This window comes from Bombus flavifrons, chromosome 8, assembly GCF_040668555.2.
Source record: "Bombus flavifrons isolate JBK064 chromosome 8, iyBomFlav1_principal, whole genome shotgun sequence".
Classification (NCBI taxonomy): Eukaryota; Metazoa; Arthropoda; class Insecta; order Hymenoptera; family Apidae; genus Bombus; species Bombus flavifrons.
In genome coordinates, this window is record NC_138449.1 from 6,901,308 (window position 1) to 6,919,770 (window position 18,463).

The window sequence follows — 18,463 nt, forward strand, 5'->3', positions numbered from 1 at the left end:
TCGACGATCGTTCATAGTCACGTAATTTGCCATTAACGATATACACATAGACAGAACTGAAACCTACAACATTCGTTCCTCGCATACATCAAATCAATCTTCAACTATCGAAACTAAGTGTCAACTCATGGTAATATAAGTAACTCATATCGAAGCAATCTGAAGTGATGCAATATCGTGTCACGAATATCACGATAGCGTCGATAAATTAGCAACATGGCACTCGATAAACAGTGCCTCTTAATTTCGCCCAATTAACCGCCGATACCACGGGAAATTGGTGTAACGAATGCCCCACAGGGGCGAGGGGTTACGAACTAGGGGGAGGAAACGGCGGAGGGGGATGAAGTTGCGAGTCGTTGAAAACTACGCCAGGTCCACGTTGTTCCCGAAGTAGGTTATTCCGAAGTGTTTCGCGTTTTCGAGTCGCGTTAATGCCACTCGCGAAAGGTGGTCCTGGCCCGGGAATTACGCCACGGACGACCAATAAGGGGGTGCTGTTGATTACGCCAGGTGGCAGAACAACCGACATCTATGAGAGCTGAAGCGGAACAGGGCGGAGGTAAACCGAGAAATCGAAGAAGCTGTGTCTGCCGTACTGTGTTCGGCGCCGTGGCCTTTTATCCTAAGCAAACAGAATTTGATATTCTGAAATCCTGATTGTGTCGATCGAGACGAAAATCAAGAAAGACGTATGTGCGCGGATCGAGGACGGTGATCGGCAGAAAGTACGACCGGGAACCAAGGGAATGAACGCGGATGATAGAAATAACAGAATAAAGAGGAGGAAAGAGAGACGAGGGACAAAGGAATGGGAAAGCAACGAAGGGAACACCGTTACCTTCAGCGATAAACTCCGCCAGAGCGATCCTCAGGGAAATAAAGTTCCGGAATGGCTACGGAGAAGAGACTAAGCTTCGGACCCCCGACGCGTCGCTGTCGTCTTCTTTTCGCTTGACCTCTGACGAATAATGTGAGAAGCATCAACTGTTTCTGGTATTTTTCGTGCTGCCTCAAATATACGAGCGGAGGACGTCGCGCTTATTTCTTATCCTTTCTCTATTTTCTTCCTATCCTTCTGTCTCGACTTTGAGATCGTTATTTCGTTGCTTATGTAGTTTACCCGTCAACCTGTCCGTTTAATTGAGTCTTCTCAACGAGTGCAGTTCCTTTGTGTAACTTTTTGCTACCTTAGGCGTCATTGATTTAAGATGCAGGATATTTAGAAAGATTAATAGAGTCAGTTATGACTTCCTTTTTATCGTATACCTTTAATCTATTCGCATCTGAACGAGATACCTCGCAATGAGATGTTTATGCAGTGCTTTTGAGTGAGATATTTGCCTTTTAATTTTTCTCATTGAATACATTTTTATGGAAATGAAAAGAAGAAAAGATTCACACGCGTGCACATTTTGGATCCATCGATTTGCAGAGTCGCTTTTCTCCTTTAATTCTTGTTATCTTTCCAGTTATACGCTTTCGTTGCTTTCGTTTGTCATATCGTATTAGGTCGTTTTGCGAGTGCTATCGTTTTTTTTCCGTTATTGATTTTCAATGAAGTATTGTTTCTCACCTATCCACACCGTATTGTTTTTAGCTGTCTATTCCCTTGAGCAATATTTCATTTTTAACAGATGAACATTCTAAGGAGATCGGCAGAGTGGTGGGAGAATTAATGACAAGTGAAAATTCATATCACATATATTGGAAATACTGTGTGCTTCATGAATTTCATAAAAACAGACATAAAGCAACAATGGCAACTAAAAATATTAAATAATTAACAGATATAAATGATTTCAGCAGGAAAATTTCCAACGAATTTTAGATCACAGAAATGTTATTTTACGAGGGATTAAAAAATATAGGCTCTAAATGGGAAATGATGATAGTATGCAAGAAATTCGCGTTTTATAATTGCCAAATTTTAGTCGAAAGGATGATGAAACTTATAAAACGATTTAATATTATATTTCATACCCTGAAATTATATATAGAAACCAATAAATTCCCAATTAAAAGCTAATCTTAATAAATATAGCATACATATGCTCTATATTCCGTATCAACTAGATTTGTATCATTAACCCTTGTATTTTTTATCGCTGTTCAGTTTATTCCACAAATTTTTACCTCCATTTATATCATCAAATCTGACTTTTGTCCCACATCTATAGACAAAATATGATAGACAGAATATGAGATATTCCGTTGAAAAAATAATATATGCGTTATAAAGCGGTACGAAATATTTACGCTCATATAAGGGATTAAAACGAAAGAAGAGTTTCAGGGCATTATTAAATCGAACACCAATTTAAATGTTTCTCCCTCTTATTTTTACCTGCGATTACCGTTTCTAGAAATCCTGAATTTTATCCAATGTCGTTCACGAACATCGTTACGTTCAGTGACACGAATAACAGGCCGGCTGGGTTCGTTTCACGTTCCTTCCTCGCGGTTCCCTAGGTCGGTACACGCGCCTGAAAATGGAAGTCGGATCCTAAAGTCGGAAAGCACAGCCGGTTGAAACGCGATTCGTCTGGTTGCGTTCATAGCCGGTTGATTCGAGACGGCTAGGCTGTGGAAATCGGTGACGACGAGCAATTTCGATCCTTGTCGAGTAGTGCGGAAGGGAAACCCTTCTGGCTGATTCAACCCCTTCCGGTGATATACGGTACACGCCGTGGCGAGTATTTTCGGTTCATTTCGTATTAAAATTATAATACCATCAATCGTTACCGCATGAAATCGCGGCCTGGTCATTATTCGCGTTGGTTATCACATAACAGAAATTCAAAACCGATACCGCGTAATGCTTATTGCACAAAGGTGTGCGGGAGTGAGCTCTTCGATGGTCGCATCGAATGCACTTGCACACATATACGAGCGCTCCGGTAATTACTACTCATTAAATTAATACCGGGCATTATGCATCGAAGAGAAATCGACCATGCGCCTCTTTTTCGCCGATTTCGCGGCGCCCCCGAAACGTGACTTATTGCACCGTGGTTTCCTGCCAGCCAGCTCGTTTGTTTCACACAAAAACTCTGCTATAATACGAATTCGAGGTGCGATTCCAAATCTTCTTCTATTTGTTTTCCTTTTTAATTCGTCATTAGCGACTCGGTTGAGATCATAGATCGTGTCTTATAATTTTTGAGAGAAATCGGCTCGTTTTATTGAATATTTTAGCTTAATTTAGTTTCGATGTTTGATTCAAATTCTTTAAGTTGCTTTTTATAGAAGAGAAATTAATATTAGATTGTAGTTAAGCAGTAGAGAATTTGTTACAGCGCAGGATAAAATGGTTCGCAATGATTTTTGTATTATACAGGGTGTCCGAGGTTTGAACGGCCAACAATGTCAATATATTGTAAGGGTCTAGATAAAAAAACAATGTTACATAAGCATAGGTCGTTTAAAGCTCTATTAACAGGTCACAACAAAATTATGAAATACGGAGGGAACAGTAGCAATATGCAAAGATAATTTGCCTATCGTCCTTGATAATACAAAATTGACAACAGCCGAAAATAGAATTTATCACCCTGTAAATTTCATTTCTATTTTGCTTCATTTCGGTAACTGCATCATTTTGAGATGGAGATACTTCGAGATAAACATTTAATTAGATACCTTTTTAGAAACAGAGTGAACGTGAATATCGCTGATCAGTCTTTGCATTATATCACAGTAACCGTGATTCTGCAACCGTTTCTTTTACATTTTATACTTTTGTCATAACTTTTTAACAAAATTTTGAAACGACCTATGTTTATATAATGCCTTTTTAGACCCACAAGGTACACTGACAAACTGAATGTTTGTTACTAGGATACGGTATATAATGCATATCGCATAATGGAAAGACTTTTCTCCGGGAGGTAAAAAATGTGTAATTTTGTGTATGTTATCTTGATCCTTGATATTGCAATATGGCTTTTTCTTGAAAGAAAAGAGAAAGTAAACTTGTTCTCGTAAAAGTTATCTGTAACAGCTAGTAATAATGTAAGAATTGCAGATTTCAATAATAATGGTGCATTTTCAATTCTGGTTTAAATACGAAGGTGTCATAAAGTAGAGATTTTGAGATATTATAAAATTTCCTATTTCTTTGGTCATCATTAAAGTTGGAAAGGATCCAAATAATATTAATAGTATTGGCTTTCCCAAATACTCGGGGGAACACTTCTTCACACTTTAACGTAACATCATCGCTATGTAAACTATAATATTGTCAATAGGTTGAACTCTACTCGCCGAATCACAGAAGATGATATAATTTTGATTGGATCCTCTTGAGACCATTTGAAAACTTTTTCGTAAGAATACAGTTCACTGTAGTAGACTGGTATTATTCTTCTATTTTATTTAATATTTTTTTTTTACATTCAAAGAAACAATGCTCCCGACTGTTGTCTTGGAATTTTACAGTTTTCCAAATATTTGCGTCGATCTAGAACCGATTGCATTTTCAACTATTAAGGGGAGTGAAATGTCTTTTCAACGCGTGTTTTTTTAATGTTTAAACGAAAATGTCATTTGGCCGGGACAAATGAATTGACGCTGCTTTTAAAATGTTTCGAAACGGGCATTGTTTATTCGACACGTGCCGGGCTAAAACGAAACATTTGAAAAATGCTGCAATTTTGTCAGCAAATAATATCAATTCACCGCAGTCGGATATCACTTTTTGTCTCGTTTCTCCGATGGTTATATGTCATTATATAATATCATCCCACTTTTTCTGCTTTCCAACCATTTTTCGTATCCCATCCATCAATTTCGTTCGAATCGGATCAATTACGTGCAGTTAGCCTGTTTGCAGTCTTTCTGGTTTTTAAATCTAATTTTATCTCTTTTCTTTTTGACTGACATTTTTTGTACATCGGCTCTTTTTACGTACACATGTGTTTTTACATTATATAACGCAACTCTTACGGTGTATTGGGATGAATTTGATACAGGTATAAGTTTTCCATTAATGTGTTTCCAAATCAGAAAGTTGATCCCCGCCTATGCGTTGTATCAATGAGTTCTCAGGTTCCTGATGAAGACAACATTCGCGCCATTGCGTTCTCCGACCCTTCACGGAGTTGTTGAGTATACAGAGTATCGCATGATTCATGGTACAAATAGGGTGAGACAGATTCTATGTCATAAAATAAGCTGAAATAAAGCATAGAGAATTTGTATTGGAGGCCTAATTTTTGAGAAAATTAAATTTGAAAATTTCACAAGTACATGTGAATTTGTTTAATTTCCAAATAGACAGGAGTATAAAATTGATAGAAGGATATTCTAAATATAAAAATATAAAAAATGTAGGATAAGGTTTGTCGTTTAAGCTTCCGTTTTGCAAAAATAATCTTTCAACGCGTTTAGTTAATAATTGACCAAATGCACGTTTACTCGAGTAATTTTTTAACTCGTCACTCCAAAAAATAAGACACCCCAATGTAATTTTCGTCTTATTTTGAGACATAAAATCTGCCTAATCCTATTTGTATCACGAATTGCGGGATATTCTACAATGGCAAACGCATCTTACAAATGGAAGAAGTTCTTATGTCGAGTTCGACTTAATTTAGTTTGTAATTTATTGAAAATACAAATTTCAAAACCGTTCTATATTTGTAGAAAGTGCAAGTAATTTATTATAGAAAACGGAAAATAGAAACAAAGTTTTCATAATACAGTTAGTTGAATTTATGAAAATTTAATAAGTCTTTCTCAATTTACAACCTCGCTACTGTATCTCCAAACCCTTTTAAAGAAGCATCGCCTCTGTCACTGGAATTTTGTTTTATATGAAAACATGCTGTAATAGTTGATTGAAGTTTTTCTTTCTCATGCGAAAGCTAGAGACTAGTTTTTGGTGTAAACAGATCGATTGTTGTCTGGTATAACAATGGAAATAAAATACAATGGTGCTGCGAAAAATAAATATCTTTCCGTTGTCGTTCCATCTTAATTATTTTCATTGGTTCGTTTTTTTTCATTATTCGCTATATAGAGGTATTAGTCATACGATTATGATGATTAATGAGGAACGCATAGGATAATAATGGCTGTCGAAGAGAATATTCTTGTCAATATATGTATGCCCAATTACGCTATTTTTAACGATAAAACGTAAGCCAGGAGGATTCTATCGACGAACAATAATCTGCCTCGAAGAAACGGCTTACGCATGGCTAATTGCTTGTCTGTAGGCGTCTTAATCCTTCGTGCTTAAAGCTTTGTCACTAAGGATAAAGTAAATTCAAGCATATATTAATACATTCGCTGAAACTCGGGTTTTCGTTAAATACGATGCTACATGTTAACAAGTCATTTTCACGTAACACCTGTTTCTATATTACAATATAGTATAGATTATAATATAAAGTATAAGTATATATAATAAGTATATAATATACAATATAAAGTATAAAAGCTACACGCGTACAAAAAGTCATCAATTTTTCGATATCTATAAAAATTTACTCTAAAAGCAAACTAACAATCTTCTAAGATGAAAGTTCATCGAATGATATTCTTTCATCTAACAAACTTATACTATACGACAAATTAATATAATATACTTATAATATAAGACAAAGCATGATCTAATGGCAAATAACGTCAAAAATCGGAGGAAAATTTTCAAAATCGGAGGATTATTACTTCAATCGTAAAAGAAACTTTATGCTTGCAAATTTTGTTACTCTTTTAATAACTAACATGAGCTCTTCTGAAATTTTCTTAATAATTTCATTTACTTCGTATCTCGCATTTAAGTCCATACTATATACGTCTCTTAAAAGAGCATGTTAACTCGGATCTGCGATGAACACGTTACCAAAACAAGAAGTATTCCTGTTACCACTCTACACCCTTCGTTCTTCTTTGATTCATTTGTACCTTCAAATCGGCCTGTGTATATTCCCCGCTTTTCTATAATCTCTGATCTCCACGTATACCCTCAGAGAGCTCGGCGAATCGTGGAAATCCAGGTGGAAAAGAGCAAAGATTCCAGCCGGATTACACAATTCTCGAGTGTACATTACATCGTGGAAGATATATGCGATAAGGAAGACAGACGATGAACGATAAAACGTCGGATGACTCTCAGCGAACCGGGCAAGCTCCGTGGCCGTAGCGTCTGATCGTTATTAATGAGCAAAGTGTGTCGTTACAGGCTTATTATCCGAGCCGTTCTAATTAAATTGGATTAGTGCAATGAAGCGTATCATGAAATTCTCGGTTAATGGTCTCACGCAGACCACGCCGCGCCCTTCGTTACCCCGGCCGATGTCGCTGACATGCAACGTTTCTGGCCGCGATCGACCTGATAAATTTCATTATGCCGGCTCTGGGATCGTGACGAGTACGATCGATCACGTCCGGCAGCAGCCAGCCAGCCAGCCAGCCAGCCCGCCCAGAAAAGAGGGATCTCGACAATGGGAAATCGCATTGTTCCCCGGAAACAGTCGAGCTTCTTTGCCTTCGCCTCGGAATCAACCATTCTCCCCGACATTAGCCTGGGTTCGATGGTTTTAGTCGATTTCTTGGACCACACCAACGACGATAATATATAGACAGTTCCTAGATAGTTACTGTACTACCAATACTAAAAGCCTGGTTTAATGTGATTTAAGTTTTCGCGAGAGAGACACCGACGATTTCCCACGAATAGCTCGGAGAAACAAATTTCCAATTTTTCTACTTTACTCTTTCGCTTTTCTATCCTTATACGTATTGTTTTCTTCGGTTCGGTGTAACGAGTTGCTGAGATCGTTTGAAAATTTCGAAAAGGGAAGATGTAGTTATCGCGAAACAAGTGCACCTAAGTTAAAGCCACGGAATCTGACGTTGGAAGTTGTAGCACGGGTAATCGTGAAAACAAGCAAGAGGTTGTAATGTTATAATGAACCGTTTCGAATGATACGTCGTAACAATACGTTCAAGTAACTCTCGCATTAATACGCGTATGGCAATAGCATTTATTCAACTCTACGGTAACGAGGCTGCTCGGTTGAAAAGTTATTTAAAAGCGCATTTCGCTGGCTCGGCTTGTTTCTTCATTTTCAACAGATATTAAACGAGTCACGCAGATGATTTGCGTCTCCTCTTCATTCTTTTTTTTTTCTTTCTCGTTACCCCTTGCCGTTCCCTGGTGGAAATCGCGACGGTGAAATTGACGTACGTACATACCCACCGATCAAGTGTCGATTAAACCGTGTGAAAGCGTGCAATTTTCGAGAATATCGTGTATTAGGGAATTTAAAACGGGTCGGTTAATTTGATTATTAGCGGTCTGATGTTGTATGTTCAGCGAGTTCCGGCGGCCCTAATGAAACCTTGTAAATTTCACGCTCGACTCTTGCAATGATTGCCTGTAATGGCCTGGGAATATCATTAAACGATTCATCGTCAGAGTAAAGTTCATTGGCACCCTGCTCCCACGGATCAATGGAGGCCTGTTTATCCCTGGTATATCTGTTTACCATTCGCATTAACATAACCTGCTACATTCAAAGCAGAACCTTCTCCATGTAATCTATCACTCTACCTACGTTCAGAGCAGCGTAAACTTAATAGAATTGAAAAAAGAAGGAAAAATAGAAAAGAAGGAAACAGGGATGCTCTTCGATGCTTTAAATTTTTTAATAACACTCAATTCGTTAGCTAAGAGCTCGTTGGCGAGATATTATGGAAGCTTTCTCGTGAAATGCGTGATATTATTAAAAAAAGAAAAAAGAATACGTAAAGAGTGAAAGAGAGGATGTAGAGAAAATAGGAGAGGAAAATACAAAAAGGAAAAAAGAAGAATTAAAATCCCTGGCGGGTTATTAAAGAAATCATTAATTATAAAAGATGAGTTTGTGCGTATACATGTATACGTGCGCACACATACAGAGATAATTCAGAATCCTACTCATTGTTATTCGCATAACTTCTGAGCGCGATATTCGACGGCGAACTAATAATACGTTTAAAGTTCACTTGCTGTAGAAATTTCCTCCCGGTACTTTTTTTAACAAGCCGATTTATCTTGTTGTTCGCCGCTTCGTTTTTTCATCGACCCGTCAAAATGCCAGGCGAGCTTCGCGTTTCTCACCCCTTGCCTTTATGAGAAAAAGAGATAGATCGAAGGAAAGCTAGAGAAAAGAAGAAAAACTTTGCCGCTTCTATTCGTCCTGTATCCATTATAATAATAGGTGGCCGTCGTCAGTTTCAATTTTCTTCCGAGGTATTTCGACCTTTTTAATTCGAAATTTTTATCCATCAAATTATCGCGTCAATATACTAATTTCAAACGATAATTGCTTTAGATTCCAGTGACTCTTCATCCTCTCTGTCCCTTTCTCTTCCAAATTTATTTCTAGAATATTTCAGAAACATTTTACGAATATCCCTGTAATTTCCATCATTCTAATCACAGCCGTCTAAAAGCGACATATCGACGTATATCATCAAACTATACCCATCATCATTAACGATGGAAACATGGGCTGTAAGGTACACTTTGCGATTGTGTCTTTTAACGATACAGTTTAGAGAATTTCACTTAGATACACGTAGTCAAAGGCTTTCCTATTCTGTCTTCTTATTTTATTCATTTTCATTCACCGTTACTCTATCCCTAGTTGTTAGCTAAGAATTGTACAGTCAATGAAACTTATAGTTCATTCAAAGGCGCTCGCGGGAACGTCCTTAACCCTTCCTCATCTATGGTCTGGGTATAACACGATGCAATGTCATTCGTGCAACGTTCTCATAACGTGAGCAACGAAAAGATTCTTTCTGATGTGATACTTTTTGCGAAATAACTGATTTTTCGTTGTTTATCCTTTCATAGTACATTCAACACTCGAATAAAAGATAGCCAACCGATCACAAAATATGCAGCTAAAAATATGCAGACGATCAAAAAGATTGTAGCAAGATATTATGTAGGTCAAGAAAATTGCACTAAAAAATTGTATCGGTTAAGAAAATTGTATTGGAAGATTGTAGCATTAATTATATAATTGTAGGATTAATCGATGGTTAAATAAGTATTCTAGTAGAGTTTGAAATACTTTCGTGGCACATTTCTGTAATCCAAAAACTATTATTTAAATAAAATCGAGTCTGTTTGATAATATGTAGATTTATTTGAAATGTACGCTTTTTGGAATCGGAAGGAACTGGCTAGTAAAGATTCTGATTTCTAACTGGTTCTGTCGGGGATTCTTGGTTCCTTTTTGGGATTTATGTAATTGGGTTTATTCTACCTCTTAGGAATTTGGTTCTTTAGGTTGGTTTTATGGCATCATGGAGTACTTAGGTCGGCCCGGCTATTTTATCAGTAAAATAGACAAGCTTTTGACATTTTTGGGGCAGCTTTTACGTTCGGGGTGATAAAATAGGGGCAGATAAGACGACAAGTATCTTCTTAATAGGTTTCCTATCAGCATTATATCCACTACCGTTCACGAGAATCACAACACTCTGATTGATTTGTGGTAACAACATTTGAATTTGACCAAAGTGTACAAATTAATGACGAGCTATCAATTAGAAATAATACCATCTCTTCACGTCAAATATCACTAGACTGATGTATCAGTCTGAAGTATCTGTTAAAATACGTAGCAATAATAATATGTTTTATTATTCAATATATCTATATACTATACATATTCATAATTCAAGTATTCACATTCATAGATTCATTGCTCGCATTAACGTCAAACAATTTTTCCAACCTTCTTTGACACATTAAAACGCAAACACTACTATTTAAATGTTAAATGAAAGACAAGTTTCTTTATTATTAAACAAGCGATTAATAACGTTCTATTTTAAACCGATTTCCTGAAAAATTTGCTTCGCCTAGTCACTCTTCTAATTAAACGAACGCACTGAAAATCAAACACATTAAACGCGAGAGGTCAGTGAATACGAAGGAATTAATTTATTTTCTATTAAACGAAACCTATGCGCAATATGTATACACGGTGCACAAGACAAACACAAAGACTCCTCGTCCCGGGTGAATTTAATTTAACCGGCGCCCGATTCGTTTCGATGATCCCGCGAGAAAATGTTTACCCTAGTGGAGGTCAGGCAAAAGCACCGTTCTCGAGTGTCATAAGTTCTTAATCCCTTTCGTAGCTTCCAGCAGTAAACACCCCTCGACCACACACACGCACAGCCAGCGGCGTTATCTGGGTCCCCTATGGCCCTATGGCATGACGCTTGAATTCAACACGCTTGGGATGGTCGGGACGATTAAGACTTCCGGGAGACGGGGGCGTCTGTCGTCGCGGTCGTATTAATAAATATCCGATTCGCATTCAATCTGGACAGCTTGGCAATCGGCTCGTTCAACAGCAGTCAGATAGAGGGGAAGGGGAAAGAAGGTGGAAAACATACAAAGAGGTGGAAAGAGATATAAAGTGAAAAGGGGAAAAGGAAGAGAGGAATAAAGAGAAAGAAGATGGGTAAAACTGAGCGTGATACTCGACTACGAAGACTAATGACACGGGGACAGGCATGAAACGGGGTGCCGAGAGATCCACTAGCATATGGGGGGTGGCTGTGTAAAAAAAGGGTGGCGTAACAAAGAGAAGGATCGCTTGTCAACACAACACAAACGACGTCCCGTAATTTCCTGACAGCATTGGCTATAGCTGGAAGGGCAAAGCGAGAGAGAAAGAGAGCGCGCGCGCGCGAGAGAGAGAGAGAGAGAGAGAGAGAGAGAGAGAGAGAGAGAGAGAGTGGAGCCAACTCGTGGAAAACTGGGACGCCTCGTAGAAATTAACGTAACTAACGTCGAACGAAGCGTCGGAACCCTCGACCACGCGAGTTACCTATCTACCATGATCAATGGCACGTCGCATGCCGAGAAGAAGGCTTTACTCGATCGTAGGGTGTGAATTTATGGCGAGCTCGACGGCCTTGAGCGTCCGAGCTGTTTTATAATTACGCCTCGTAAACGAGCCTTCCGGGGGGGTATCAGCTCGATTTTAACGGAAAACGTCAATTTCCGGCGTTTCACCTTCCATCATTGTCCCGTAACGTCGCTTATAAAACGAAACGATTAGACGTCGAATTATTGACTTGTTTTCAGGTGTCTCGCTGGAGTAAGACTTTTAGTTCACGTGAGTGGTGAATTAAAGGTGTTCACGCGACTTTTGATTTTTATAATCTTTTCCATGAATTTGTATTATTGAATACTGTGTTTTCTTTTTTCCAGTTACGAGAGGAAATTTCCAAGTCACGTTTAATATTTGTTTCGTTTAATATTCGTTGAGAATAGAGAAATTTTTTTGCGTTTACATACGAGATTGTTCGCATATTTTACAACAAAACGATGTACGTGAGAGGAATGTAGATATTGCAATTTTATAATTATCCCAACGTATCAAATTAACAAAAGGAACGGATAAGAATTAAAGAGAAATTCTTCACGCGTTCTCGATTCCCTTGAATCTCCGGCACCATCGTAATACGTAACTTTTAACCCGCTCGTTCCGATAAACGTTGTTACAGATTCATTTCCCGCAATGCGATTAATTGCGCTAAACAGGTTAAGTGCCCTATCGATCGGTCGAGATTTATTCTTTTTATTCCTTTCTCGATCCCTTTGCGCTTCTTGTGGCCGTTTCGAGGGATGCTTCGTGTAAATATAACGTTGCTTTCACGCGGTTATAACACGAGAAAAGTGCCTGAGTCAACTTCGTTCCGTGAAAACCTAGTGTCACATTCCATCTAACACTTAAGTATTGTTTAAATGGAGGAAATTGTAGAAATGTAGTTTGAGTGACGCTAATAACGAAACTATTCTTTGTCTTGGCGAACAGACAGCCTTAGGGATGGGAACACGCTTTCAAAGAAATTACGATGACAATATTCTCAAATCATCGTAAATATTTACGAAACGATACAAGATATCGAACAAAAGTTTAACTGAGAATCGTACAACTTTTCACGTGCTTTAAAATATAGCGATAAAGAATTTTCGAATAATATTATTTTCAAAAAGCGTTAATTGCTTTTTGTAGTTTTACTTTTTTACATTCAAATAAATAACCTTTTAAAAACTCTGTATAATTAGATACATGAATATGATTTGAATTATAAAATCATTTGAACGCACAAAATCGAGCTTTTATACCGAAAAGTACTTCAATAGATGTAAAAATATTCAATTCGGTGTGTCCGCATAATTAAATTTTAATAATGCACGTTAAAAGGCAGAAACAATAAAAGGTGATTACTTACTCGTTAATTTTTATAAATCAATGTCACATAAATATTTTAAGACAATAGCTATTGAAAAATTTGTACTCGTAGACGTACAAAGGCAATTTATCCGCAGTAACGTTAAATGTACTTTACATTTATACGATCTCTTGAAAATATCGTGCTTTATTATCATAAATGTATGAAGGTCACTAAAAATTCAACTGTGAGCTCGTTCAGATTGGTGATCTGCAAACTTCTACGTGCGAAGTTACGATCATACCTTTTGTAGTAGTGAAGCATGATATTTGCCGGACGATTGTGTCAAATACTATGGTTTACTTAAGTATCGCAATGGCGATGTTCTTCGGGAAAGCATTTAAAACAGAAATATTTGTCGTGTCACACACAATGTATAAAAACAATACAGACGTGCTAAATAGTTCTCTCTTTTTTGAAATAACGCTAGATTATAGGATTAAGTGTGAAACTAAATTAGTTGACCCAGATAAGTAACCACTTTTATATTGAACGCATTTAAATACATTTTTGGATTTAAGAAACGAATATTGATTATGTGTCAGTGAATGTACTTTTACCATATTATTGTATTATGTTCATAATGTATAAAGATGAGTATCGAAGTAATTATATTAATTGTAGTAATTATACGAAGTAATTATATTACCTGCATGGCATACTAAGCATTAGTTAAATATGATTACAGGGACACATCAAAATTTTATGTCATTCGTGCTAGAATTGCCACCATTTGACGAGCAAAATCAGATTCTGTTCGTCTGCGAAATGTTATTCTACTTACATCAGATTATAGTTAGCACAGAATAACGCGAACGAGATCAATTATGCACGGCATGATTCATCAATAATATCTTACAATGTGTTTCAATTTCCAAGAAATATTCTTGAACTTTTACGTTTCCGTCAAGCGTTCGCTAACTTTGGAAACATGATAATATTAAAAAATGTCAGTCAGATGTTTCGTTTTTTTATAAAGGTTCAATTTAAAAACTTAATACGCTTTCGACGAATCCCGTCTCAACGAAATTGCGTTTTTACTTCAATTTCGAATTAAGTGTGTCTTTTTATGCAAATGCAAAATTTTTTATGAACATCGCTAAAAAGATGGCATCTAAGCAGAGATTTCGCTCTTTATATTTTACGATAGTTGGTGCTTTATTTTGAATATTTGATATTTTCCTTTTTTTTTTTTTTGCATATTATGTACATACCGTAGACATTTGCACACTTAACTTCTTCATAAATGCATAAATATTCACTGATGTCTCTCAATTTCCACGAAACTTCATGGATATGCATCACCTGTCTTTAAACTGTACTTTACGTCTTTGAACCTAATAATTTATTCTTTTTTTCGTCCACGTCGTATTAAAGTTCTCTTTTTCAGTCGCCAAGCGATTTCAACATCCAAAAATCAATTAAAGCGAACTTATCGTATCTTCTATCCTATGATGTTCAAATTGGCGCTTTCAAAGCAGTGACCCTCGCGTTTGGTCGACATTTTCCGCTTATGAGGATGAACGCGTTACCGGTTTCAGGATAACATCGAGAAACTTGATTTCCACGTAACAAAAGACGAAGAATATCGAATTAGAAAATGGAATACATGATTGTACTTTGCGAGGCAAAAGGATCTTCCGAGGCAGTACGTCAATTTTCTCGATCCCTTTGTGCCTTCGAGAAATTCTTTCTCCTTCCCCCTAGCCGAGTCTGCCGAAGGTCCACGGTGATTTGCATAAATAACGAATTGTTGAACAACCCCGAAGACGAAAGTCAAGGGACGACAAAATTGAATGAACACGCGTCTGTCTGTGAGCGCAAGTTGAATCACAAATGCATATATTCGACGATTTTCGCGGGCATTTGCATTTAGAAAATTATGTGTAATTAGCGCGTGTGAAATGAATATGTTGCAGAGCAGGAGAAAGTTCATTAGCGGCGGAGGAATTTGCATGCGATTTCAACCAACGATCTTTTCGTTGAGTATTTCCCTTGAAAAATTTCCAACGATCCCCGCTAAATATTATCCTGGAAACACAGCGTCATAGGGTTCACCGTTGCTCGTGTTAATTTTGCAGAATTATTAAACTACCCGCTCTCTTGCGATACTGTAATCAACTACGATCAACGTTTCTGTCTAGTGCGCGATTTTTGCGGATCGGATATTAAAACATAGCCGGTAAAACGTTCCAGCTTCGTAATACACTTTTCTGTGTTTTTCACAATTTCCTACTAGCGTGTCGGTGAAAAACAGTCGGTGAAAAAGAAAAGTAAGACATCTGTTCTGTAGGATTTGGAAGCCAACAAAACTCTATTTCGGGAAACAAAGTTACTCGATGAAATTTAATATTAACATAATATTAATATTTCGTACATGGTTAATAATACATGGTATTTTCCTACAGTAAGTTCTTTAATAACCTGTAGTTGATGCGACACTAAACTCCAATTTTAGAAAGAAGTTTTTACAATTCCGACTTTTTATCTAAATCTTTCAAGAAAGGAAGAAGTAGTAGAAAACCCTTTCTTACTGGATGGTAATAACACGGCTATCGTACTTCTGTTACGAATAAAAGTTTCACAGCGTCGACGGATAAAACCTCGAAGTTTACGATCTCAATCGGAACATTTCCGGATAATTAAGTAGAAGGAAAAAAGGCGGTGTGATTGCAAAAGCCGTACGAGAACTATACACGCGTTAAAAGCGTGCAAGATAAACGCATTATCATCCGTCAACATACGAGGCTCGCACGAAATAAGGTTTCGCTTTGTTGATCGAATTCGTTGTAAACCAGTCGACACGGTTGAACTTCCTTCGGGATTTTAGTCGCGACAAAGTGACGGATAAATTGGATTTCCTTCGTCTTACTCTAAAATGCCATTAACTGCGTTCCGTTATCTCGTTGCTGACTCGAGGGAGAACTTACAAAAAAAAAAAAAAAAAAGAAAGAAGAAGAAAAGAGGAAACAAGAAATAGCAAGAAAAAAAGGAAGAAGAAAAAAGGAACATCTATACGGTATCTCGATACGCGACGAGGTTCATTAAATTTTAATAAATCCACGGCCGCGGATTATCGAGTTTCGACGTCATTAAATGGTACGCTTTGTTAGACCGTAAGTAACGGACCCTCTTGTCGATCGGCTCATCATGCAGCGGAATTACAAAACGGAATGCATAAGATGGTCTAAAGAAATCCAGAGGTATTCAACGGTGTATGAGGCGTCTTAAAGCTACACGATGCAAACTCAGCTAGCAACTGGACGAGAGGGTGGAACACACGAAAGGTTAGCATCAAAGCGGTGAGACTCACTTTCAGCGCGGGGATGTGGTACACGGTTAGTCCTCAGTGGGACCAGCTCTTTGCGCCGAAATCGGGTAGTCCTTAAGAAGACGTAGTTCGGTCTAGTTCCAGAGTACACAATTACACGGTAGCGCAGGATCAAGTCGAGACGGCGAAGCCGAGACGTTGAAATCGGCGAGAATTTAACCCTCAAAGGAGGGCTGCAATCGGGGATACATGATACCCCCGTATTCGGGACTTACGATCCACACTGGTCTTTAATGGAAAATCCTGGCGAGTTCGCAAATGGCACGGCGTAACCACTCAACAATCACGGTTTTTACTCGAGTCACTCGATCACGATCAAATGTTGCCTCTTCTCGTGACGTAATTTATCCGAAGCGAGCAACGAGAATGAGACAAAAAAGAAAGAAGGAAACAACAACGGTTCCTTTCTCTCAGTCAAAAACACCAAGAAAAAACTTTTCCTTTCTTCCAAACGATCACTGATTCACAGCTCCACATTCACGATACACAGAAGAAGCAAACTATCACTGAGAGGATTTTACGATGGAATTCTCGCACTTACTGACGGATATACGTCGACGAACAAGTCTCGACCTTAGTGTTCTCTGATTCGCGTTAAATCTGGCAAAGAAGAAGAGCTTCTCTTCTCTGACGACAAAAGTGTGTCACGCGAGGAAGAAACCACCACCACAGCGATCGAACGATTCCACCGCCGTAGTCGTCGTTGGGGTATCAGAGGTCTCGTGTAAATGTTCTCTTTTTATCTCTCTCTCTCTGTTTCTCCACTCGTTCGTCCCTGGGTTCGTTGTTCGTTGTTCACCGTCGTGAGAAGGGCTTATCTCTCGCGCGACGATGTCCTCGGGTCAAGCACACACACACGATAGGGTCGCGAGAAACGGAGGAAGAACCGAAAGAGCCACGGATGAGATATGTAAATCCGAATGTATCGTGATGTGTCACTGTGGTCACACACCGATTTGCCCACAACGAACGCGACTAAGCGCGTACCTGTGTGCGTGTTTACGCGTACTCGCGAATCAAGTAACGGGGCCAGAGACGCGGCAACGCGACGCGTTCGTACTTTGCTATTTTATGATCCGTCCCTCCTCGTCGATGACGAACGAACGCAGGTGTTTCTTTTAATCAGGCGAGCACACGTCGTTATTCAACGACGCACGTCGAAAAATTCTACTCAGAACCGAATACGCACCAGCCCTAGGAGAGACCCTTAGGCCGGATCCGCGGAGTTTCCTTTCACCTCGATTTTCGGTCCCTTACCACCCCCGCGCGAGTTGCACAGGCGCGAACCGCTTTCAGAATTTCCGAGGCTCGGGTACCGCGCACGTCGAAAGAGAGGGGAGCGCCCTCTCGCCGTTGTAGGAGAGACCGCTCGAAGAGGGAGAAAAGGGACGTTGGATATATCCTCCGTGTAGAAGAAGAGTGGAGGGACTATAGGGGTTGTTTGATAGTAGGGGTGAAACGCTGGAGAAGGTAGAAAGTTCTCTTGGTTGGTCTACTCTGTCGTGGAATAGGGGGAAAGAGAGAGAGAGAGAGAGAGAGTAAGAGAGAGAGAGAGAGAAAGAGAATTTCCACTCTTCCCGCTTCGTGGAAATTCACATGACCAAGGGATGGAACACAGACGTGCGACACCAGGTCAGAGAGGAGAGTCCGTCTTATACACACCAGCAGTACTACGACAGACACCGTCAAAGTCCTGGGGTCTATGTACTTTTACGTATATTCGTATTCCACCAACGGTGGATGTTGTATTGGTACAAGTTATTCGTGCCGCCGCCACTACTGCCACCACCACCACGACCACCGCCGCCGACGCCGCTACCACTACCACCAGCAACCACCACCACTACTATCGCCGCCGCCGCCGCC

The 18,463-nt window shown here is 38.8% G+C and overlaps 2 protein-coding genes across 5 annotated transcripts in view; both read right to left on the bottom strand.

Moving 5' to 3' along the window:
* Nucleotides 1-18,463, bottom strand: part of MsrA (methionine sulfoxide reductase A) — a 172,491-nt gene that overhangs the window by 134,066 nt on the left and 19,962 nt on the right. The gene's annotated exons all lie outside the window — the stretch shown is intronic.
* Nucleotides 1-18,463, bottom strand: part of dpr12 (defective proboscis extension response 12) — a 111,114-nt gene that overhangs the window by 81,863 nt on the left and 10,788 nt on the right. The window contains exon 1 of one of the 4 annotated variants that reach the window (XM_069118045.1): nucleotides 16,580-17,885. The exons of 2 other annotated variants lie outside the window; for them this stretch is intronic. The gene's annotated coding sequence lies outside the window, so the exon portion shown is untranslated. Of the gene's footprint in view, nucleotides 1-16,579; nucleotides 17,886-18,463 lie in introns of those variants that run through there. One more of the 4 variants, XM_069118046.1, reaches the window with a different exon arrangement.